We start from the raw sequence: 24,965 nt of genomic DNA, 5'->3' as shown, positions 1-24,965 counted from the left end.
TACTAAAAGCAGCACGAAAACAGAGTGCAATAGGGTCCAAAAAACTTGAGTGACCCATGAGAGTATGCATGCAAGCCTATGGTATTCCAAACTAGAGATATACGCATGCAATTTTTGTTTTTAGGAGAGAATGTGCCTGCTGAAAAAAACATTATTTTTTAAAAGTGCATTGCAGAATATCAGGAATTTGCTGTGGGACACCTTGTAAACTTGCATACAGATTATGTGCATACACCTTACAGTCAGTTGTTGTGGCCGAGTGGTTAAGGCGATGGACTAGAAATCCATTGGGGTCTCCCCGCGCAGGTTCGAATCCTGCCGACAACGAGAATCTTTTTAACATCGGCTACAATTTCAGAAGTTAACCTTTAGTATTTCTTCCATGTCAGTTTTATAAATAGGTGGCTTATTTTGGTGTCACTATTGCCATATCACATATTTATGATCGCTCCCCCTTTCATATCTTTGCTATAACTCTCGTCCTTCATTAGCGCTGGTGCAAACACTTCAAATTATTATACCCTGGCTCTCTCGGTCATACCTGTGCATGCACTTGAAACTTACTTTACCAATAAAAGAAGCAAATAGAGAAATAAAATAAAAGTGCTAGCTGGATTAGGCAAACACACTTCATAAAACTGCATTTTCTTTTCTATTCTCCCCCGTGTTACAAGCTTACCTGCTCCCTGTGTAATTTCTCTTAACCTGCTGTTCCTGGAAGAGAATTTCATCTACAAGCTCTTTCTGTGTTTTTTCCTAGTCTTTTCTTTCCCTTTTCTTAGATTTGTAACTGTTTCTTTACGTGCTCTATTTAGGCGCCATTAATCTAATTTGAGCACACAAAAAAAGGAGATAGGTCCTTGGCGGGGCCGAGGGGGGGCTGGACCCTATATGGAGCTAAACAACAAAATGTGCCCCCTCCCTCGATTGCTTCAATGTTGAGAACCCAATAAACACAAGTTAAATCAGGTCCGGTATATTTATTTATACCTCTTTTTCAGTGATTATTTGAAAACAACTACTTTTTCATGGCAGATCAATAATACAACATACACAATTATTGACAAAAAACGTTAAACTACATGGACACAATGAAATTGACAAACTATAATGTGAAAAACAGTTTCAAGTGTCACATCCCACAAGTACTACAGTGTTGAACCAAAAACGTAACAGTGAGATAATTCTAATACAGACAACTCATGAAGAACGAAAGAAGAGCCAATTAAATGCAAGAGCACATAGGCGTGAGGCAATAAATTTCAGTACACATTTAATGTATATAGTTGTCTCTTGCTGGATTGCCGACGCGTTTCAAGTTTGGGCATGAAGTTTCCAAACTCTCATCAGGGCTCTTGATTATAATCTAATGGAATGTAAAAAACTCGTTTTAATACAACCAAATGGCCTCCTAGAACATATAGAAGTACCGTTTGAATGAAGTTAAAAGTACCTGATTGTTGGTAATGGGTTGGCCTGTGTGGGTTTATATCAACGGACCGAATCCTTGATTTAGGGCTCAACCAAAAATGGCTTCTTTGACAACATCACCCTGGAACAGAGGTGTTATCATCATTTAGAGTGTGGTCCCCAGTGTACGGAATAACATCCCCTATACACTTTGCTAAACAATAGTAAATATTGGCGGAATCGTACCTTGAGGTGATCGATTCCGTTGTCAACAGTGGAGGCTGGGGGGCGGAGGATTATCTTTGCTTGTGAACCTGTGCATAAAAATTGTACCTTTTTATGATTGGGGAAACCTTCATGGTTTACATACAGAGGCGCTTTGCTTAGCCAGAAATAAATGTACCTTATGTTTGGGTCTTTGCAGGAAACCTCGTCCCCACTCTACTGCCCCGGCCGGGGCTGTAAGGAATCACAGGGATGTGAATTCAGTAAGTGCTTCACAGACGCGAGCAGTCGTTTGTCTGAAAGAACGCACGAGTGGTTTATTTACTATGAGGCACGCTAGATGAAAAGCTCCGGGTAGATGACCCTGGCTGTTGATTCGGCTTACCTCGGGAATCTTATTCTTTTTCTTTAGCGCAGTCGCCGCGGTGCTTCTCTGTCGCTTGCTGCAAGCAGGAAGAGGCGGCGGCCATTAACACCTACTTAAAGGGGCACCGTTCTGGAAAAACGGAGGAGTGTTGCAAAAACCGCAATGAATTATGGGATTTGGAGTTCGAGCCAAATCGTGATTCATTCTATGGTGAACATTATGATGACTTATATCTCTGTTTATAATGAAGGTTTTCCTCATGATTGCACAGGGGAGTGATGCAATAGTGCCAACGCGGCAGTGTGGCGCCAAGTCTCAAATTCTTGACAATTCAGACATGGTGTTAAGGCCCGTTAAGGTGCAATTAAATTTCAGTATGAGATACGCTTCTTTCTCAAGAAGCATCTTGTCAATGTCAGCGGGGCGCTGTACGTGGTTCATGGTGTGTAGAACAGTCCACTTGAAATCATTTTCATTGTGAGACATTTCAATGAAATGTTCTACCACCGGGGCTGTTAGAATTCTCTTTTTGATCCGTGAGCGATGTTGTCCTATTCGGAGATTAACCTGCTGATTGGTCTTCCCTATATATAATTTGGAACAGGGACAGATCAGGGCATAAATTACATTCTTCGTTTTGCAATTAGAAAACCCCAAATGTTTCCATTTAGTTCCCTGATGCTCGAACTCAACTCCCTCAATGGTGGTGCTGCACGAGACACAATTCCCACACCTATGGTGTCCCTCGACCGGTTTCATGTCCCAAAGTGCTCGGATATCATGTTTAGGTGGGGGCTTTGGGAGATCTGCTCGCACGATATGTTGACCCAGACTGCGGTTCTTTCTATACGCAAAAATGGGGCGTTGAAAGGGGCATTCTAAGTCCTCCAACAGGTGCCAGTTTTTTAGGACTGCCTGTCTCAATTTGTGGGTGTCTGGCCCGAACGTTGTCACGCATACCAACCTGTCCAGTTCCTTTTTGACATTGGTTTCCAATAGGGTTTCACGGGGGGTGCAGCGTGCCCTCTTGAATGAATTCCGAAGAAGCTTCCTTGGGTAGCCTCTATGTATCATTTCACTACAGAATGTTTGCGCATGTTGGTCGTAGTCACCAAGCTCCGAACAATTTCTTCGGATGCGTAGCATTTGTCCATACGGCAAATTCGCCTTTAGGCTTCTTGGGTGGTAGCTTTTGTGGTGGAGGATGGTATTCTTGTCAGTTGGTTTTTTGTACAACGACGTTTGGAGTTTACCCTCTTTACAGGTTACCTCGACGTCCAAAAACGTCATTTTTGTGGTGCTTGATTCGATGGAAAATTTGATGTCAGGGTGTCTATTGTTAATCCATTCATGGAACTCTGACAGTTCAATCTGGCTCCCCTGCCACAGGAGCCAGATATCATCAATGTATCTCCACCATTGAAGGATGTTGTCTTTATAGGGGTTGTTATTGTCAACAAACATGGTCTCATACTGAGCCATATAGAGCACTGCCATTTCTGGGGCATAAGGACACCCCATGGCAGTGCCCTTGATTTGCATATAAAACTGGCCGTTGAATGTAAAGAAATTCTTTTGTAAGGCAATTGCTGCAAGTTTAAGAATAAATGCAGTAGGTACCCTGTGGGGCCGTTCCCTTTTATCTAAAACCAGTTCAATGACTTCAAGCGCCTCTTCCTGAGGAATCTGTGTATACAAGGACGTAACGTCCATAGTTGCCATGATCTGATTTGATTGGTCAAACTCGATACCCTCCACCTTCTTCAAAAAGTCCGTCGTGTCTCTGAGATACGATTTCACCTCCGTCACGAAGGGCTTTAGAAAAAAATCAACATACTTGGATAGTGGCTCCAAGCAGGAGTCCACACCCGATACTATCGGGCGCCCTGGTGGTTCGGCTAGGCTCTTGTGGATTTTGGGTAGCAGATATAAAACTGGTGTGCGGGGAAATTTTTTATTCAAAAATTCAAACTCCTTGCTACCCAGAAAGCCTGCATCTCTCCCTTGTATTAGAACATCAGAAATCAAACTCTGAATCTGTTTTGTAGGGTCCTCATTTAGGGGGCGATACCATGTGGTGTTCTCGACCTGTTTTAGACCTTCAATGACATATTTTTCACGAGGCCAGACCACTACTGCACCGCCCTTATCGGCCTGTTTTATGACCAAGGTGGGATCTTCCTTCAAGCTTTGTAATGCTTGTAATTCGCCCTTGCTAATGTTCGACGGCACATATCTATTGGATTTCTCCATTTTATTTATGGAGGAAAGCATGATTTGCTCGAAGGCAATTATCTGCTTGGGGATGTTCTGATGCGGGACAAAGGTGGACTTGTTCCTTAGTCCAGTGACTTCCGTATTTTGAGTAAGTGGTTGGTTGAAGAAAAAGGCTTTCAACCTCAGTTTTCTACAAAACTCCAAAACTTCTATTTTGAGTCTGGTATAATCAGTGCGTTTGCATGGGACGAATTTCAAGCCCAGATTCAATAAGGATTCCTCTTGCGTGGTTAACGTTCGATCCGATAAATTTACTACCACATTAGGTTTATCTATGACTGGTAGAATCGTTTCCGTGTTCGCATTTGCCAAGGGGCTCTGGATTTGGCTTTTCCTTGCTGGCCTCTGTCTAAAAAAGCCACCTGCTTTCTTGGGTTATTGCCTCTGAAATCAGGGTCAGATGACCCTGAAGACGAAGTATCAGAGAAGGTAGAGAAACGATTCCTAGATCTACCCTGGAATTCGTACAGCGCCCTGCGTGACTCAGCCTGAGTGTAGTAGTCCTCTTTGAGGAACGGATATACTGATTCAAGCTTAAAAGATTTACTATCTTTCTCGTATTTTAAGGATTTGTTGTTTATAGTAATGTCCTTAAACACCTGGATATCCTTTTGGATCTTGTCAAGAAGAGTCTTGGCGTCAGTGACTGCAGGATTGTCTGCTATTGCTTTTGTTAGCTCCTCAATTTCCTCCAATTCTTTCTTACACAACCTCTGCGCCGTCTCAATGGTGTGCACCATTAAGTCTCGGCTGCATTTAGTATTGATCTGGAATCTGGGAATAGTTCCACCCTGTAGATGTTTTAACAAGAAGCAATCGAGGGAGGGGGCACATTTTGTTGTTTAGCTCCATATAGGGTCCAGCCCCCCCTCGGCCCCGCCAAGGACCTATCTCCTTTTTTTGTGTGCTGTTAAGAGCGGATGCTATATCCGCGAGAGACTTAGGGGCAGCAAGAGAACTTTCACAGTGGAAGGACCTTGAGTCCTTCAGAAATTATGGCAGAGAAAGATACACTTTCTTACAGCGAGAGTCATATTCAGTCTCTCATAGCCTCTTCACCGTTTGGATCTATTTCCTTGAGTACCGATGCAAAGCAACAAAACGAGACAGAGAAATTGACTCGTCTTTGTAAAAAACACGTCAGAACAGACTTACACGGATATTTCTTGTTAAAACATCTACAGGGTGGAACTATTCCCTGGGGTCTCCAGGTTAAGAATACCCCCGTTATCTTTGTGGAAGACGCTGAATATAAAAAAGGATTCAGCCAGATCAATACTAAATGCAGCCGAGACTTAATGGTGCACACCATTGAGACGGCGCAGAGGTTGTGTAAGAAAGAATTGGAGGAAATTGAGGAGCTAACAAAAGCAATAGCAGACAATCCTGCAGTCACTGACGCCAAGACTCTTCTTGACAAGATCCAAAAGGATATCCAGGTGTTTAAGGACATTACTATAAACAACAAATCCTTAAAATACGAGAAAGATAGTAAATCTTTTAAGCTTGAATCAGTATATCCGTTCCTCAAAGAGGACTACTACACTCAGGCTGAGTCACGCAGGGCGCTGTACGAATTCCAGGGTAGATCTAGGAATCGTTTCTCTACCTTCTCTGATACTTCGTCTTCAGGGTCATCTGACCCTGATTTCAGAGGCAATAACCCAAGAAAGCAGGTGGCTTTTTTAGACAGAGGCCAGCAAGGAAAAGCCAAATCCAGAGCCCCTTGGCAAATGCGAACACGGAAACGATTCTACCAGTCATAGATAAACCTAATGTGGTAGTAAATTTATCGGATCGAACGTTAACCACGCAAGAGGAATCCTTATTGAATCTGGGCTTGAAATTCGTCCCATGCAAACGCACTGATTATACCAGACTCAAAATAGAAGTTTTGGAGTTTTGTAGAAAACTGAGGTTGAAAGCCTTTTTCTTCAACCAACCACTTACTCAAAATACGGAAGTCACTGGACTAAGGAACAAGTCCACCTTTGTCCCGCATCAGAACATCCCCAAGCAGATAATTGCCTTCGAGCAAATCATGCTTTCCTCCATAAATAAAATGGAGAAATCCAATAGATATGTGCCGTCGAACATTAGCAAGGGCGAATTACAAGCATTACAAAGCTTGAAGGAAGATCCCACCTTGGTCATAAAACAGGCCGATAAGGGCGGTGCAGTAGTGGTCTGGCCTCGTGAAAAATATGTCATTGAAGGTCTAAAACAGGTCGAGAACACCACATGGTATCGCCCCCTAAATGAGGACCCTACAAAACAGATTCAGAGTTTGATTTCTGATGTTCTAATACAAGGGAGAGATGCAGGCTTTCTGGGTAGCAAGGAGTTTGAATTTTTGAATAAAAAATTTCCCCGCACACCAGTTTTATATCTGCTACCCAAAATCCACAAGAGCCTAGCCGAACCACCAGGGCGCCCGATAGTATCGGGTGTGGACTCCTGCTTGGAGCCACTATCCAAGTATGTTGATTTTTTTCTAAAGCCCTTCGTGACGGAGGTGAAATCGTATCTCAGAGACACGACGGACTTTTTGAAGAAGGTGGAGGGTATCGAGTTTGACCAATCAAATCAGATCATGGCAACTATGGACGTTACGTCCTTGTATACACAGATTCCTCAGGAAGAGGCGCTTGAAGTCATTGAACTGGTTTTAGATAAAAGGGAACGGCCCCACAGGGTACCTACTGCATTTATTCTTAAACTTGCAGCAATTGCCTTACAAAAGAATTTCTTTACATTCAACGGCCAGTTTTATATGCAAATCAAGGGCACTGCCATGGGGTGTCCTTATGCCCCAGAAATGGCAGTGCTCTATATGGCTCAGTATGAGACCATGTTTGTTGACAATAACAACCCCTATAAAGACAACATCCTTCAATGGTGGAGATACATTGATGATATCTGGCTCCTGTGGCAGGGGAGCCAGATTGAACTGTCAGAGTTCCATGAATGGATTAACAATAGACACCCTGACATCAAATTTTCCATCGAATCAAGCACCACAAAAATGACGTTTTTGGACGTCGAGGTAACCTGTAAAGAGGGTAAACTCCAAACGTCGTTGTACAAAAAACCAACTGACAAGAATACCATCCTCCACCACAAAAGCTACCACCCAAGAAGCCTAAAGGCGAATTTGCCGTATGGACAAATGCTACGCATCCGAAGAAATTGTTCGGAGCTTGGTGACTACGACCAACATGCGCAAACATTCTGTAGTGAAATGATACATAGAGGCTACCCAAGGAAGCTTCTTCGGAATTCATTCAAGAGGGCACGCTGCACCCCCCGTGAAACCCTATTGGAAACCAATGTCAAAAAGGAACTGGACAGGTTGGTATGCGTGACAACGTTCGGGCCAGACACCCACAAATTGAGACAGGCAGTCCTAAAAAACTGGCACCTGTTGGAGGACTTAGAATGCCCCTTTCAACGCCCCATTTTTGCGTATAGAAAGAACCGCAGTCTGGGTCAACATATCGTGCGAGCAGATCTCCCAAAGCCCCCACCTAAACATGATATCCGAGCACTTTGGGACATGAAACCGGTCGAGGGACACCATAGGTGTGGGAATTGTGTCTCGTGCAGCACCACCATTGAGGGAGTTGAGTTCGAGCATCAGGGAACTAAATGGAAACATTTGGGGTTTTCTAATTGCAAAACGAAGAATGTAATTTATGCCCTGATCTGTCCCTGTTCCAAATTATATATAGGGAAGACCAATCAGCAGGTTAATCTCCGAATAGGACAACATCGCTCACGGATCAAAAAGAGAATTCTAACAGCCCCGGTGGTAGAACATTTCATTGAAATGTCTCACAATGAAAATGATTTCAAGTGGACTGTTCTACACACCATGAACCACGTACAGCGCCCCGCTGACATTGACAAGATGCTTCTTGAGAAAGAAGCGTATCTCATACTGAAATTTAATTGCACCTTAACGGGCCTTAACACCATGTCTGAATTGTCAAGAATTTGAGACTTGGCGCCACACTGCCGCGTTGGCACTATTGCATCACTCCCCTGTGCAATCATGAGGAAAACCTTCATTATAAACAGAGATATAAGTCATCATAATGTTCACCATAGAATGAATCACGATTTGGCTCGAACTCCAAATCCCATAATTCATTGCGGTTTTTGCAACACTCCTCCGTTTTTCCAGAACGGTGCCCCTTTAAGTAGGTGTTAATGGCCGCCGCCTCTTCCTGCTTGCAGCAAGCGACAGAGAAGCACCGCGGCGACTGCGCTAAAGAAAAAGAATAAGATTCCCGAGGTAAGCCGAATCAACAGCCAGGGTCATCTACCCGGAGCTTTTCATCTAGCGTGCCTCATAGTAAATAAACCACTCGTGCGTTCTTTCAGACAAACGACTGCTCGCGTCTGTGAAGCACTTACTGAATTCACATCCCTGTGATTCCTTACAGCCCCGGCCGGGGCAGTAGAGTGGGGACGAGGTTTCCTGCAAAGACCCAAACATAAGGTACATTTATTTCTGGCTAAGCAAAGCGCCTCTGTATGTAAACCATGAAGGTTTCCCCAATCATAAAAAGGTACAATTTTTATGCACAGGTTCACAAGCAAAGATAATCCTCCGCCCCCCAGCCTCCACTGTTGACAACGGAATCGATCACCTCAAGGTACGATTCCGCCAATATTTACTATTGTTTAGCAAAGTGTAAAGATGTTATTCCGTACACTGGGGACCACACTCTAAATGATGATAACACCTCTGTTCCAGGGTGATGTTGTCAAAGAAGCCATTTTTGGTTGAGCCCTAAATCAAGGATTCGGTCCGTTGATATAAACCCACACAGGCCAACCCATTACCAACAATCAGGTACTTTTAACTTCATTCAAACGGTACTTCTATATGTTCTAGGAGGCCATTTGGTTGTATTAAAACGAGTTTTTTACATTCCATTAGATTATAATCAAGAGCCCTGATGAGAGTTTGGAAACTTCATGCCCAAACTTGAAACGCGTCGGCAATCCAGCAAGAGACAACTATATACATTAAATGTGTACTGAAATTTATTGCCTCACGCCTATGTGCTCTTGCATTTAATTGGCTCTTCTTTCGTTCTTCATGAGTTGTCTGTATTAGAATTATCTCACTGTTACGTTTTTGGTTCAACACTGTAGTACTTGTGGGATGTGACACTTGAAACTGTTTTTCACATTATAGTTTGTCAATTTCATTGTGTCCATGTAGTTTAACGTTTTTTGTCAATAATTGTGTATGTTGTATTATTGATCTGCCATGAAAAAGTAGTTGTTTTCAAATAATCACTGAAAAAGAGGTATAAATAAATATACCGGACCTGATTTAACTTGTGTTTATTGGGTTCTCAACATTGAAGCAATCGAGGGAGGGGGCACATTTTGTTGATTAATCTAATTTGAGCTCCTTGTACCTGCTGCTGTTTTCTCCACACCTCATACTGTCTTTTCCCTCTTTCTCTCTTTCTCTGCGGTTGGTGGCTACTTTCCAAAGCGTCTGATGCCCCAATGTTCCTTCGTCTTGTTGTCAGACGTGAATTTGAAAAGCAACAAAATTAACGAGCCTTTACCACTCATACATGGCAGAAGTTTATACTTTAATTCAATGAGCTAAGAAAAGTGTGTTGTGGGGCCCCTACGAGCCATGGTGCTTGCTTCATCATAATTAGGCATGCAGTCATTAGCCACAGCTCTGATTATGGGTCACTGAGGTCAGTTTCAATAATTCATCAAAAACCTAACCATGCAGTCCCCCCTAACTGTGTAGTTATCTTGCTTTACTGCTGTTTGTGTGATTAGCTGGGAGGAGCTCACGGCAGCATCCTCCCAATAAAAGTGTAGATGGACCGTTCCTTAACTCTTTCTTGCTTCACATACAGATGGCTTGAGGAGGTACAGGGGAGATGCAGGTCTAATAAACAGAATAGAATATCTGCACCAGGTGTGTTTCTCTGCATTGGTGTCCCATCACAGGCCCACCAGTGTATGTGTGATCTTTGACTCCTGCCAGTTCACAAGCAGGCGGCCAGGAAACGGTTTCAGCCTATCAACCACTGAGGAGATAAAGCCTTTGTATAAGGAATGAGGAAGCAATGAACACATTCAGCCTATCACAGGAGTAGCCCTGAGTGTTCCGAATTATAATTTCTTCATGTCACTGTACATTATTGAGCCCAAGTAGCTCGCCGTGATCGTATAGTGGTTAGTACTCTGCGTTGTGGCCGCAGCAACCTCGGTTCGAATCCGAGGCACGGCATTGTGGTTGGCAATGTCACGGCAGTTGGGTTTTTCCTTTACAGAATTCCCAAATGTACCAGTTGTTTTTGTAAAATGTCTATTAAAAACAGATCCTTTTCAATATTTAAATGATCTAACGACAAATTATTTAAACACACATGATTATAAGATGTAGGTATACTGTACTTACTGACATAAATTATCGTTCTTGAACATATTTGCGGTAAGGGGAGCGGACCTCTCCCCAGGCCAATCAGAATGCAGATGAATGCAGTTGCAGTTGAGTGACCTGTGTTGTGGCTGACTACAGGGAATGCACATATGTAGCTTTCTCGCAGCCCAATCCAGACGTCAATTGAAGACAGGTTTTCATGCAAATAGAGCAGTAAGTGCAGAGCAATGCTCACTCTCTAAAAATGGCATTTATACAATAGTAAGATTAAATACAACCTCACCAGTAGATAGGATTTATCAATAAATAAATAAAGCTTCTCCTCTCTGATATGGAATTACCCCCCAAAAAGTATAAGGGAATACCCAATGCTAACCTATGAGAGGGGCAGACCTCACAGTAGTGAAAAATGTAATAGACTGTTTGATACTACTAGGACATACAAACTACCACAGTACATGTCTTACCTTTTACTTGCATATCATGATGCCCCTAGGACTTCTTAGGGCCTACCTTAGGGGTTACTGATATGTAATAAAATTGGAGTTTAAGGCTTGGCAAGTAGTTTTAAATGCCAAGTCGAAGTGGCAGTACATTGCAGCACAGGCACTGCAGTAGCAGGCTTGAGACAGGTTTGAAATGCTATTTCTTTGGGCGGCACAATCAGTCCCTGGGTATATGGTATACCACTTTACAAGGGGCTTTCAAGTAAATTAAATCTGTCAGTCAGGTATACTCCAATTATACACCTGATTAGGGAAGAAGCACGTGCACTTCAGCACTGATTAGTAGCGATAAAGTGATCAGAGTCCTAAGGCCAACAAAAAGATACAGCAAAATGCGGAGGTGAAAAGCAATAAGGTGGGGTTGGGACCACCTTAAGAATGCAAGGTCTAACAAAAACGAACTAAGGATAACATGAGTAAAACATCAGGTTTCTCTACAGCATTTGGTGAGACAAGTGGGCCTTCTTTTATCTTCCATAAATGCAATCCTTCCTGGACCCCTTTATTATATAGCTCCTCCAGGAAAAAATATAAAGCACTTACAAAGGAGCCTCAAATACTCAAAGATGGTAGACTTCTGTAATATGGGCCATATACTAAAAGCAGCACGAAAACAGAGTGCAATAGGGTCCAAAAAACTTGAGTGACCCATGAGAGTATGCATGCAAGCCTATGGTATTCCAAACTAGAGATATACGCATGCAATTTTTGTTTTTACGAGAGAATGTGCCTGCTGAAAAAAACATTATTTTTTAAAAGTGCATTGCAGAATATCAGGAATTTGCTGTAGGACACCTTGAAAACTTGCATACAGATTATGTGCACACACCTTACAGTCAGTTGTTGTGGCCGAGTGGTTAAGGCGATGGACTAGAAATCCATTGGGGTCTCCCCGCACAGGTTCGAATCCTGCCGACAACGAGAATCTTTTTAACATCGGCTACAATTTCAGAAGTTAACCTTTAGTATTTCTTCCATGTCAGTTTTATAAATAGGTGGCTTATTTTGGTGTCACTATTGCCATATCACATATTTATTATCGCTCCCCCTTTCATATCTTTGCTATAACTCTCGTCCTTCATTAGCGCTGGTGCAAACGCTTCAAATTATTATACCCTGGCTCTCTCGGTCATACCTGTGCATGCACTTGAAACTTACTTTACCAATAAAAGAAGCAAATAGAGAAATAAAATAAAAGTGCTAGCTGGATTAGGCAAACACACTTCATAAAACTGCATTTTCTTTTCTATTCTCCCCCGTGTTACAAGCTTAACTGCTCCCTGTGTAATTTCTCCTAACCTGCTGTTCCTGGAAGAGAATTTCATCTACAAGCTCTTTCTGTGTTTTTTCCTAGTCTTTTCTTTCCCTTTTCTTAGATTTGTAACTGTTCCTTTACGTGCTCTACTGAGGCGCCATTAATCTCATTTGAGCTCCTTGTACCTGCTGCTGTTTTCTCCACACCTCATACTGTCTTTTCCCTCTTTCTCTCTTTCTCTGCGGTTGGTGGCTACTTTCCAAAGCGTCTGATGCCCCAATGTTCCTTCGTCTTGTTGTCAGACGTGAATTTGAAAAGCAACAAAATTAACAAGCCTTTACCACTCACACATGGCAGAAGTTTATACTTTAATTCAATGAGCTAAGAAAAGTGTGTTGTGGGGCCCCTACGAGCCATGGTGCTTGCTTCATCATAATTAGGCATGCAGTCATTAGCCACAGCTCTGATTATGGGTCACTGAGGTCAGTTTCAATAATTCCTCAAAAACCTAACCATGCAGTCCCCCCTAACTGTGTAGTTATCTTGCTTTACTGCTGTTTGTGTGATTAGCTGGGAGGAGCTCACGGCAGCATCCTCCCAATAAAAGTGTAGATGGACCGTTCCTTAACTCTTTCTTGCTTCACATACAGATGGCTTGAGGAGGTACAGGGGAGATGCAGGTCTAATAAACAGAATAGAATATCTGCGCCAGGTTTGTTTCTCTGCATTGGTGTCCCATCACAGGCCCACAAGTGTATGTGTGATCTTTGACTCCTGCCAGTTCACAAGCAGGCGGCCAGGAAACGGTTTCAGCCTATCAACCACTGAGGAGATAAAGCCTTTGTATAAGGAATGAGGAAGCAATGAACACATTCAGCCTATCACAGGAGTAGCCCTGAGTGTTCCGAATTATAATTTCTTCATGTCACTGTACGTTATTGAGCCCAAGTAGCTCGCCGTGATCGTATAGTGGTTAGTACTCTGCGTTGTGGCCGCAGCAACCTCGGTTCGAATCTGAGTCACGGCATTGTGGTTGGCAATGTCACGGCAGTTGGGTTTTTCCTTTACAGAATTCCCAAATGTACCAGTTGTTTTTGTAAAATGTCTATTAAAAACAGATCCTTTTCAATATTTAAACGATCTAACGACAAATTATTTAAACACACATGATTATAAGATGTAGGTATACTGTACTTACTGACATAAATTATCGTTCTTGAACATATTTGCGGTAAGGGGAGCGGAGCTCTCCCCCAGGCCAATCAGAATGCAGATGAATGCAGTTGCAGTTGAGTGACCTGTGTTGTGGCTGTCTACAGGGAATGCACATATGTAGCTGTCCCGCAGCCCAATCCAGACGTCAATCGAAGACAGGTTTCAATGCAAATAGAGCAGTAAGTGCAGAGAAATGCTCACTCTCTAAAAATGGCATTTATACAATAGTAAGATTAAATCCAACCTCACCAGTAGATAGGATTTATCAATAAATAAATAAAGCTTCTCCTCTCTGATATGGAATTACCCCCCAAAAAGTATAAGGGAATACCCAATGCTAACCTATGAGAGGGGCAGACCTCACAGTAGTGAAAAATGTAATAGACTGTTTGATACTACTAGGACATACAAACTACCACAGTACATGTCTTACCTTTTACTTACATAGCATGATGCCCCTAGGACTACCTAGGGCCTACCTTAGGGGTTACTGATATGTAATAAAATTGGAGTTTAAGGCTTGGCAAGTAGTTTTAAATGCCAAGTCGTAGTGGCAGTACACTGCAGCACAGGCACTGCAGTAGCAGGCTTGAGACAGGTTTGAAATGCTATTTCTTTGGGCGGCACAATCAGTCCCTGGGTATATGGTATACCACTTTACAAGGGGCTTTCAAGTAAATTAAATCTGTCAGTCAGGTATACTCCAATTATACACATGATTAGGGAAGAAGCACGTGCACTACAGCACTGATTAGTAGCGATAAAGTGATCAGAGTCCTAAGGCCAACAAAAAGATACAGCAAAATGCGGAGATGAAAAGCAATAAGGTGGGGTTGGGACCACCTTAAGAATGCAAGGTCTAACAAAAACGAACTAAGGATAACATGAGTAAAACATCAGGTTTCTCTACAGCATTTGGTGAGACAAGTGGGCCTTCTTTTATCTTCCATAAATGCAATCCTTCCTGGACCCCTTTATTATATAGCTCCTCCAGGAAAAAATATAAAGCACTTACAAAGGAGCCTCAAATACTCAAAGATGGTAGACTTCTGTAATATGGGCCATATACTAAAAGCAGCACGAAAACAGAGTGCAATAGGGTCCAAAAAACTTGAGTGACCCATGAGAGTATGCATGCAAGCCTATGGTATTCCAAACTAGAGATATACGCATGCAATTTTTGTTTTTACGAGAGAATGTGCCTGCTGAAAAAAACATTATTTTTTAAAAGTGCATTGCAGAATATCAGGAATTTGCTGTGGGACACCTTGAAAACTTGCATACAGATTATGTGCACACACCTTACAGTCAGTTGTTGTGGCCGAGTGGTTAAGGCGATGGACTAGAAATCCATTGGGGTCTCCCCGCGCAGGTTCGAATCCTGCCGACAACGAGAATCTTTTTAACATCGGCTACAATTTCAGAAGTTAACCTTTAGTATTTCTTCCATGTCAGTTTTATAAATAGGTGGCTTATTTTGGTGCCACTATTGCCATATCACATATTTATTATCGCTCCCCCTTTCATATCTTTGCTATAACTCTCGTCCTTCATTAGCGCTGGTGCAAACGCTTCAAATTATTATACCCTGGCTCTCTCGGTCATACCTGTGCATGCACTTGAAACTTACTTTACCAATAAAAGAAGCAAATAGAGAAATAAAATAAAAGTGCTAGCTGGTTTAGGCAAACACACTTCATAAAACTGCATTTTCTTTTCTATTCTCCCCCGTGTTACAAGCTTAACTGCTCCCTGTGTAATTTCTCCTAACCTGCTGTTCCTGGAAGAGAATTTCATCTACAAGCTCTTTCTGTGTTTTTTCCTAGTCTTTTCTTTCCCTTTTCTTAGATTTGTAACTGTTCCTTTACGTGCTCTACTGAGGCGCCATTAATCTCATTTGAGCTCCTTGTACCTGCTGCTGTTTTCTCCACACCTCATACTGTCTTTTCCCTCTTTCTCTCTTTCTCTGCGGTTGGTGGCTACTTTCCAAAGCGTCTGATGCCCCAATGTTCCTTCGTCTTGTTGTCAGACGTGAATTTGAAAAGCAACAAAATTAACAAGCCTTTACCACTCACACATGGCAGAAGTTTATACTTTAATTCAATGAGCGAAGAAAAGTGTGTTGTGGGGCCCCTACGAGCCATGGTGCTTGCTTCATCATAATTAGGCATGCAGTCATTAGCCACAGCTCTGATTATGGGTCACTGAGGTCAGTTTCAATAATTCCTCAAAAACCTAACCATGCAGTCCCCCCTAACTGTGTAGTTATCTTGCTTTACTGCTGTTTGTGTGATTAGCTGGGAGGAGCTCACGGCAGCATCCTCCCAATAAAAGTGTAGATGGACCGTTCCTTAACTCTTTCTTGCTTCACATACAGATGGCTTGAGGAGGTACAGGGGAGATGCAGGTCTAATAAACAGAATAGAATATCTGCGCCAGGTTTGTTTCTCTGCATTGGTGTCCCATCACAGGCCCACAAGTGTATGTGTGATCTTTGACTCCTGCCAGTTCACAAGCAGGCGGCCAGGAAACGGTTTCAGCCTATCAACCACTGAGGAGATAAAGCCTTTGTATAAGGAATGAGGAAGCAATGAACACATTCAGCCTATCACAGGAGTAGCCCTGAGTGTTCCGAATTATAATTTCTTCATGTCACTGTACGTTATCGAGCCCAAGTAGCTCGCCGTGATCGTATAGTGGTTAGTACTCTGCGTTGTGGCCGCAGCAACCTCGGTTCGAATCTGAGTCACGGCATTGTGGTTGGCAATGTCACGGCAGTTGGGTTTTTCCTTTACAGAATTCCCAAATGTACCAGTTGTTTTTGTAAAATGTCTATTAAAAACAGATCCTTTTCAATATTTAAACGATCTAACGACAAATTATTTAAACACACATGATTATAAGATGTAGGTATACTGTACTTACTGACATAAATTATCGTTCTTGAACATATTTGCGGTAAGGGGAGCGGAGCTCTCCCCCAGGCCAATCAGAATGCAGATGAATGCAGTTGCAGTTGAGTGACCTGTGTTGTGGCTGTCTACAGGGAATGCACATATGTAGCTGTCCCGCAGCCCAATCCAGACGTCAATCGAAGACAGGTTTCAATGCAAATAGAGCAGTAAGTGCAGAGAAATGCTCACTCTCTAAAAATGGCATTTATACAATAGTAAGATTAAATCCAACCTCACCAGTAGATAGGAATTATCAATAAATAAATAAAGCTTCTCCTCTCTGATATGGAATTACCCCCCAAAAAGTATAAGGGAATACCCAATGCTAACCTATGAGAGGGGCAGACCTCACAGTAGTGAAAAATGTAATAGACTGTTTGATACTACTAGGACATACAAACTATCACAGTACATGTCTTACCTTTTACTTACATAGCATGATGCCCCTAGGACTACCTAGGGCCTACCTTAGGGGTTACTGATATGTAATAAAATTGGAGTTTAAGGCTTGGCAAGTAGTTTTAAATGTCAAGTCGAAGTGGCAGTACACTGCAGCACAGGCACTGCAGTAGCAGGCTTGAGACAGGTTTGAAATGCTATTTCTTTGGGCGGCACAATCAGTCCCTGGGTATATGGTATACCACTTTACAAGGGGCTTTCAAGTAAATTAAATCTGTCAGTCAGGTATACTCCAATTATACACATGATTAGGGAAGAAGCACGTGCACTTCAGCACTGATTAGTAGCGATAAAGTGATCAGAGTCCTAAGGCCAACAAAAAGATACAGCAAAATGCGGAGGTGAAAAGCAATAAGGTGGGGTTGGGACCACCTTAAGAATGCAAGGTCTAACAAAAACGAACTAAGGATAACATGAGTAAAACATCAGGTTTCTCTACAGCATTTGGTGAGACAAGTGGGCCTTCTTTTATCTTCCATAAATGCAATCCTTCCCGGACCCCTTTATTATATAGCTCTTCAAGGAAAAAATATAAACACTTACAAAGGAGCCTCAAATACTCAAAGATGGTAGACTTCTGTAATATGGGCCATATACTAAAAGCAGCACGAAAACAGAGTGCAATAGGGTCCAAAAAACTTGAGTGACCCATGAGAGTATGCATGCAAGCCTATGGTATTCCAAACTAGAGATATACGCATGCAATTTTTGTTTTTAGGAGAGAATGTGCCTGCTGAAAAAAACATTATTTTTTAAAAGTGCATTGCAGAATATCAGGAATTTGCTGTGGGACACCTTGTAAACTTGCATACAGATTATGTGCATACACCTTACAGTCAGTTGTTGTGGCCGAGTGGTTAAGGCGATGGACTAGAAATCCATTGGGGTCTCCCTGCGCAGGTTCGAATCCTGCCGACTACGAGAATCTTTTTAACATCGGCTACAATTTCAGAAGTTAACCTTTAGTATTTCTTCCATGTCAGTTTTATAAATAGGTGGCTTATTTTGGTGTCACTATTGCCATATCACATATTTATGATCGCTCCCCCTTTCATATCTTTGCTATAACTCTCGTCCTTCATTAGCGCTGGTGCAAACACTTCAAATTATTATACCCTGGCTCTCTCGGTCATACCTGTGCATGCACTTGAAACTTACTTTACCAATAAAAGAAGCAAATAGAGAAATAAAATAAAAGTGCTAGCTGGATTAGGCAAACACACTTCATAAAACTGCATTTTCTTTTCTATTCTCCCCCGTGTTACAAGCTTAACTGCTCCCTGTTTAATTTCTCTTAACCTGCTGTTCCTGGAAGAGAATTTCATCTACAAGCTCTTTCTGTGTTTTTTCCTAGTCTTTTCTTTCCCTTTTCTTAGATTTGTAACTGTTCCTTTACGTGCTCTATTTAGGCGCCATTAATCTCATTTGAGCTCCCTGTACCTGCTGCTGTTTTCTCCACACCTCATACTGCCTTTTCCCTCTTTCTCTCTTTCTCTGCGGTTGGTGGCTACTTTCCAAAGCGTCTGATGCCCCAATGTTCCTTCGTCTTGTTGCCAGGCGTGAATTTGAAAAGCAACAAAATTAACAAGCCTTTACCACTCACACATGGCAGAAGTTTATACTTTAATTCAATGAGCTAAGAAAAGTGTGTTGTGGGGCCCCTACGAGCCATGGTGCTTGCTTCATCATAATTAGGCATGCAGTCATTAGCCACATCTCTGATTATGGGTCACTGAGGTCAGTTTCAATAATTCCTCAAAAACCTAACCATGCAGTCCCCCCTAACTGTGTAGTTATCTTGCTTTACTGCTGTTTGTGTGATTAGCTGGGAGGAGCTCACGGCAGCATCCTCCCAATAAAAGTGTAGATGGACCGTTCCTTAACTCTTTCTTGCTTCACATACAGATGGCTTGAGGAGGTACAGGGGAGATGCAGGTCTAATAAACAGAATAGAATATCTGCACCAGGTGTGTTTCTCTGCATAGGTGTCCCATCACAGGCCCACCAGTGTATGTGTGATCTTTGACTCCTGCCAGTTCACAAGCAGGCGGCCAGGAAACGGTTTCAGCCTATCAACCACTGAGGAGATAAAGCCTTTGTATAAGGAATGAGGAAGCAATGAACACATTCAGCCTATCACAGGAGTAGCCCTGAGTGTTCCGAATTATAATTTCTTCATGTCACTGTACATTATTGAGCCCAAGTAGCTCGCCGTGATCGTATAGAGGTTAGTACTCTGCGTTGTGGCTGCAGCAACCTCGGTTCGAATCCGAGTCACGGCATTGTGGTTGGCAATGTCACGGCAGTTGGGTTTTTCCTTTACGGAATTCCCAAATGTACCAGTTGTTTTTGTAAAATGTCTATTAAAAACAGATCCTTTTCAATATTTAAACGATCTAACGACAAATTATTTAAACACACATGATTATAAGATGTAGGTATACTGTACTTACTGACATAAATTATCGTTCTTGAATATATTTGCGGTAAGGGGAGCGGAGCTCTCCCCCAGGCCAATCAGAATGCAGATGAATGCAGTTGCAGTTGAGTGACCTGTGTTGTGGCTGTCTACAGGGAATGCACATATGTAGCTGTCTCGCAGCCCAATCCAGACGTCAATTGAAGACAGGTTTTCATGCAAATAGAGCAGTAAGTGCAAGGAAATGCTCACTCTCTAAAAATGGCATTTATACAATAGTAAGATTAAATCCAACCTCACCAGTAGATAGGATTTATCAATAAATAAATAAAGCTTCTCCTCTCTGATATGGAATTACCACCCAAAAAGTATAAGGGAATACCCAATGCTAACCTATGAGAGGGGCAGACATCACAGTAGTGAAAAATGTAATAGACTGTTTGATACTAATAGGACATACAAACTACCACAGTACATGTCTTACCTTTTACTTACATAGCATGATGCCCCTAGGACTACCTAGGGCCTACCTTAGGGGTTACTGATATGTAATAAAATTGGAGTTTAAGGCTTGGCAAGTAGTTTTAAATGCCAAGTCGAAGTGGCAGTACACTGCAGCACAGGCACTGCAGTAGCAGGCTTGAGACAGGTTTGAAATGCTATTTCTTTGGGCGGCACAATCAGTCCCTGGGTATATGGTATACCACTTTACAAGGGGCTTTCAAGCAAATTAAATCTGTCAGTCAGGTATACTCCAATTATACACATGATTAGGGAAGAAGCACGTGCACTTCAGCACTGATTAGTAGCGATAAAGTGATCAGAGTCCTAAGGCCAACAAAAAGATACAGCAAAATGCGGAGGTGAAAAGCAATAAGGTGGGGTTGGGACCACCTTAAGAATGCAAGGTCTAACAAAAACGAACTAAGGATAACATGAGTAAAACATCAGGTTTCTCTACAGCATTTGGTGAGACAAATGGGCCTTCTTTTATCTTCCATAAATGCAATCTTTCCCGGACCCCTTTATTATATAGCTCTTCAAGGAAAAAATATAAAGCACTTACAAAGGAGCCTCAAATACTCAAAGATGGTAGACTTCTGTAATATGGGCCATATACTAAAAGCAGCACAAAAACAGAGTGCAATAGGGTCCAAAAAACTTGAGTGACCCATGAGAGTATGCATGCAAGCCTATAGTATTCCAAACTAGAGATAAACGCATGCAATTTTTGTTTTCAGGAGAGAATGTGCCTGCTGAAAAAAACATTATTTTTAAAAAGTGCATTGCAGAATATCAGGAATTTGCTGTGGGACACCTTGAAAACTTGCATACAGATTATGTGCACACGCCTTACAGTCAGTTGTTGTGGCCGAGTGGTTAAGGCGATGGACTAGAAATCCATTGGGGTCTCCCCGCGCAGGTTCGAATCCTGCCGACAACGAGAATCTTTTTAACATCGGCTACAATTTCAGAAGTTAACCTTTAGTTTTTCTTCCATGTCAGTTTTATAAATAGGTGGCTTATTTTGGTGTCACTATTGCCATATCACATATTTATTATTGCTCCCCCTTTCATATCTTTGCTATAACTCTCGTCCTTCATTAGCGCTGGTGCAAACGCTTCAAATTATTATACCCTGGCTCTCTTGGTCATACCTGTGCATGCACTTGAAACTTACTTTACCAATAAAAGAAGCAAATAGAGAAATAAAATAAAAGTGCTAGCTGGATTAGGCAAACACACTTCATAAAACTGCATTTTCTTTTCTATTCTCCCCCGTGTTACAAGCTTAACTGCTCCCTGTGTAATTTCTCTTAACCTGCTGTTCCTGGAAGAGAATTTCATCTACAAGCTCTTTCTGTGTTTTTTCCTAGTCTTTTCTTTCCCTTTTCTTAGATTTGTAACTGTTCCTTTATGTGCTCTATTTAGGCGCCATTAATCTCATTTGAGCTCCTTGTACCTGCTGCTGTTTTCTCCACACCTCATACTGTCTTTTCCCTCTTTCTCTCTTTCTCTGCGGTTGGTGGCTACTTTCCAAAGTGTCTGATGCCCCATTGTTCCTTCGTCTTGTTGTCAGACGTGAATTTGAAAAGCAACAAAATTAACGAGCCTTTACCACTCACACATGGCAGAAGTTTATACTTTAATTCAATGAGCTAAGAAAAGTGTGTTGTGGGGCCCCTACGAGCCATGGTGCTTGCTTCATCATAATTAGGCATGCAGTCATTAGCCACAGCTCTGATTATGGGTCACTGAGGTCAGTTTCAATAATTCCTCAAAAACCTAACCATGCAGTCCCCCCTAACTGTGTAGTCATCTTGCTTTACTGCTGTTTGTGTGATTAGCTGAGAGGAGCTCACGGCAGCATCCTCCCAATAAAAGTGTAGATGAACCGTTCCTTAACTCTTTCTTGCTTCACATACAGATGGCTTATGGAGGTACAGGGGAGATGCAGGTCTAATAAACAGAATAGAATATCTGCGCCAGGTGTGTTTCTCTGCATTGGTGTCCCATCACAGGCCCACCAGTGTATGTGTGATCTTTGACTCCTGCCAGTTCACAAGCAGGCGGCCAGGAAACGGTTTCAGCCTATCAACCACTGAGGAGATAAAGCCTTTGTATAAGGAATGAGGAAGCAATGAACACATTCAGCCTATCACAGGAGTAGCCCTGAGTGTTCCGAATTATAATTTCTTCATGTCACTGTACGTTATTGAGCCCAAGTAGCTTGCCGTGATCAGCGGACCTCTCCCCAGGCCAATCAGAATGCAGATGAATGCAGTTGCAGTTGAGTGACCTGTCTTGTGGCTGTCTACAGGGAATGCACATATGTAGCTGTCTCGCAGCCCAATCCAGACATCAATTGAAGACAGGTTTTGATGCAAATAGAGCAGTAAGTGCAGAGAAATGCTCACTCTCTAAAAATGGCATTTATACAATAGTAAGCTTAAATACAACCTCACCAGTAGATAGGATTTATCAATAAATAAATAAAGCTTCTCCTCTCTGATATGGAATTACCCCCCAAAAAGTATAAGGGATTACCCAATGCTAACCTATGAGAGGGGCAGACCTCACATTAGTGAAAAATGTAATAGACTGTTTGATACTACTAGGACATACAAACTACCACAGTACATGTCTTACCTTTTACTTACATAGCATGATGCCCCTAGGACTACCTAGGGCCTACCTTAGGGGTTACTGATATGTAATAAAATTGGAGTTTAAGGCTTGGCAAGTAGTTTTAAATGCCAAGTCGTAGTGGCAGTACACTGCAGCACAGGCACTGCAGTAGCAGGCTTGAGACAGGTTTGAAATGCTATTTCTTTGGGCGGCACAATCAGTCCCTGGGTATATGGTATACCACTTTACAAGGGGCTTTCAAGTAAATTAAATCTGTCAGTCAGGTATACTCCAATTATACACATGATTAGGGAAGAAGCACGTGCACTTCAGCACTGATTAGTAGCGATAAAGTGATCAGAGTCCTAAGGCCAACAAAAAGATACAGCAAAATGCGGAGGTGAAAAGCAATAAGGTGGGGTTGGGACCACCTTAAGAATGCAAGGTCTAACAAAAACGAACTAAGGATAACATGAGTAAAACATCAGGTTTCTCTACAGCATTTGGTGAGACAAGTGGGCCTTCTTTTATCTTCCATAAATGCAATCCTTCCCGGACCCCTTTATTATATAGCTCTTCAAGGAAAAAATATAAACACTTACAAAGGAGCCTCAAATACTCAAAGATGGTAGACTTCTGTAATATGGGCCATATACTAAAAGCAGCACGAAAACAGAGTGCAATAGGGTCCAAAAAACTTGAGTGACCCATGAGAGTATGCATGCAAGCCTATGGTATTCCAAACTAGAGATATACGCATGCAATTTTTGTTTTTAGGAGAGAATGTGCCTGCTGAAAAAAACATTATTTTTTAAAAGTGCATTGCAGAATATCAGGAATTTGCTGTGGGACACCTTGTAAACTTGCATACAGATTATGTGCATACACCTCACAGTCAGTTGTTGTGGCCGAGTGGTTAAGGCGATGGACTAGAAATCCATTGGGGTCTCCCCGCGCAGATTCGAATCCTGCCGACAACGAGAATCTTTTTAACATCGGCTACAATTTCAGAAGTTAACCTTTAGTATTTCTTCCATGTCAGTTTTATAAATAGGTGGCTTATTTTGGTGTCACTATTGCCATATCACATATTTATGATCGCTCCCCCTTTCATATCTTTGCTATAACTCTCGTCCTTCATTAGCGCTGGTGCAAACACTTCAAATTATTATACCCTGGCTCTCTCGGTCATACCTGTGCATGCACTTGAAACTTACTTTACCAATAAAAGAAGCAAATAGAGAAATAAAATAAAAGTGCTAGCTGGATTAGGCAAACACACTTCATAAAACTGCATTTTCTTTTCTATTCTCCCCCGTGTTACAAGCTTAACTGCTCCCTGTTTAATTTCTCTTAACCTGCTGTTCCTGGAAGAGAATTTCATCTACAAGCTCTTTCTGTGTTTTTTCCTAGTCTTTTCTTTCCCTTTTCTTAGATTTGTAACTGTTCCTTTACGTGCTCTATTTAGGCGCCATTAATCTCATTTGAGCTCCCTGTACCTGCTGCTGTTTTCTCCACACCTCATACTGCCTTTTCCCTCTTTCTCTCTTTCTCTGCGGTTGGTGGCTACTTTCCAAAGCGTCTGATGCCCCAATGTTCCTTCGACTTGTTGTCAGGCGTGAATTTGAAAAGCAACAAAATTAACAAGCCTTTACCACTCACACATGGCAGAAGTTTATACTTTAATTCAATGAGCTAAGAAAAGTGTGTTGTGGGGCCCCTACGAGCCATGGTGCTTGCTTCATCATAATAAGCATGCAGTCATTAGCCACAGCTCTGATTATGGGTCACTGAGGTCAGTTTCAATAATTCCTCAAAAACCTAACCATGCAGTCCCCCCTAACTGTGTAGTCATCTTGCTTTACTGCTGTTTGTGTGATTAGCTGGGAGGAGCTCACGACAGCATCCTCCCAATAAAAGTGTAGATGGACCGTTCCTTAACTCTTTCTTGCTTCACATACAGATGGCTTGAGGAGGTACAGGGGAGATGCAGGTCTAATAAACAGAATAGAATATCTGCGCCAGGTGTGTTTCTCTGCATAGGTGGCCCATCACAGGCCCACCAGTGTATGTGTGATCTTTGACTCCTGCCAGTTCACAAGCAGGCGGCCAGGAAACGGTTTCAGCCTATCAACCACTGAGGAGATAAAGCCTTTGTATAAGGAATGAGGAAGCAATGAACACATTCAGCCTATCACAGGAGTAGCCCTGAGTGTTCCGAATTATAATTTCTTCATGTCACTGTACGTTATGGAGCCCAAGTAGCTCGCCGTGATCGTATAGTGGTTAGTACTCTGCTTTGTGGCCGCAGCAACC

The 24,965-nt window shown here is 42.2% G+C and overlaps 6 non-coding genes across 6 annotated transcripts; all 6 read left to right on the top strand.

Annotated features, from left to right (window-relative positions):
• Positions 1–245: 245 nt before the first annotated feature.
• TRNAS-AGA (transfer RNA serine (anticodon AGA)) lies at positions 246–327 on the top strand. The gene has a single exon. It is a non-coding gene; the product is annotated as a tRNA-Ser (tRNA).
• An 11,730-nt stretch (positions 328–12,057) lies between these two features.
• On the top strand, positions 12,058–12,139 carry TRNAS-AGA (transfer RNA serine (anticodon AGA)). The gene has a single exon. It is a non-coding gene; the product is annotated as a tRNA-Ser (tRNA).
• Positions 12,140–14,999: 2,860 nt separating this feature from the next.
• Positions 15,000–15,081, top strand: TRNAS-AGA (transfer RNA serine (anticodon AGA)). The gene has a single exon. It is a non-coding gene; the product is annotated as a tRNA-Ser (tRNA).
• Positions 15,082–17,940: 2,859 nt separating this feature from the next.
• On the top strand, positions 17,941–18,022 carry TRNAS-AGA (transfer RNA serine (anticodon AGA)). Its single transcript has one exon. It is a non-coding gene; the product is annotated as a tRNA-Ser (tRNA).
• A 2,860-nt stretch (positions 18,023–20,882) lies between these two features.
• TRNAS-AGA (transfer RNA serine (anticodon AGA)) lies at positions 20,883–20,964 on the top strand. The gene has a single exon. It is a non-coding gene; the product is annotated as a tRNA-Ser (tRNA).
• A 2,583-nt stretch (positions 20,965–23,547) lies between these two features.
• TRNAS-AGA (transfer RNA serine (anticodon AGA)) lies at positions 23,548–23,629 on the top strand. The gene has a single exon. It is a non-coding gene; the product is annotated as a tRNA-Ser (tRNA).
• The last annotated feature ends 1,336 nt before the right edge of the window (positions 23,630–24,965 follow it).

The sequence above is a fragment of the Lissotriton vulgaris genome, chromosome 1_1 (genome assembly GCF_964263255.1).
Source record: "Lissotriton vulgaris chromosome 1_1, aLisVul1.2, whole genome shotgun sequence".
NCBI lineage: Eukaryota > Metazoa > Chordata > Amphibia > Caudata > Salamandridae > Lissotriton > Lissotriton vulgaris.
Note: the sequence above shows the minus strand (reverse complement) of the source record. Positions and strands in the feature narration are given on the sequence as shown.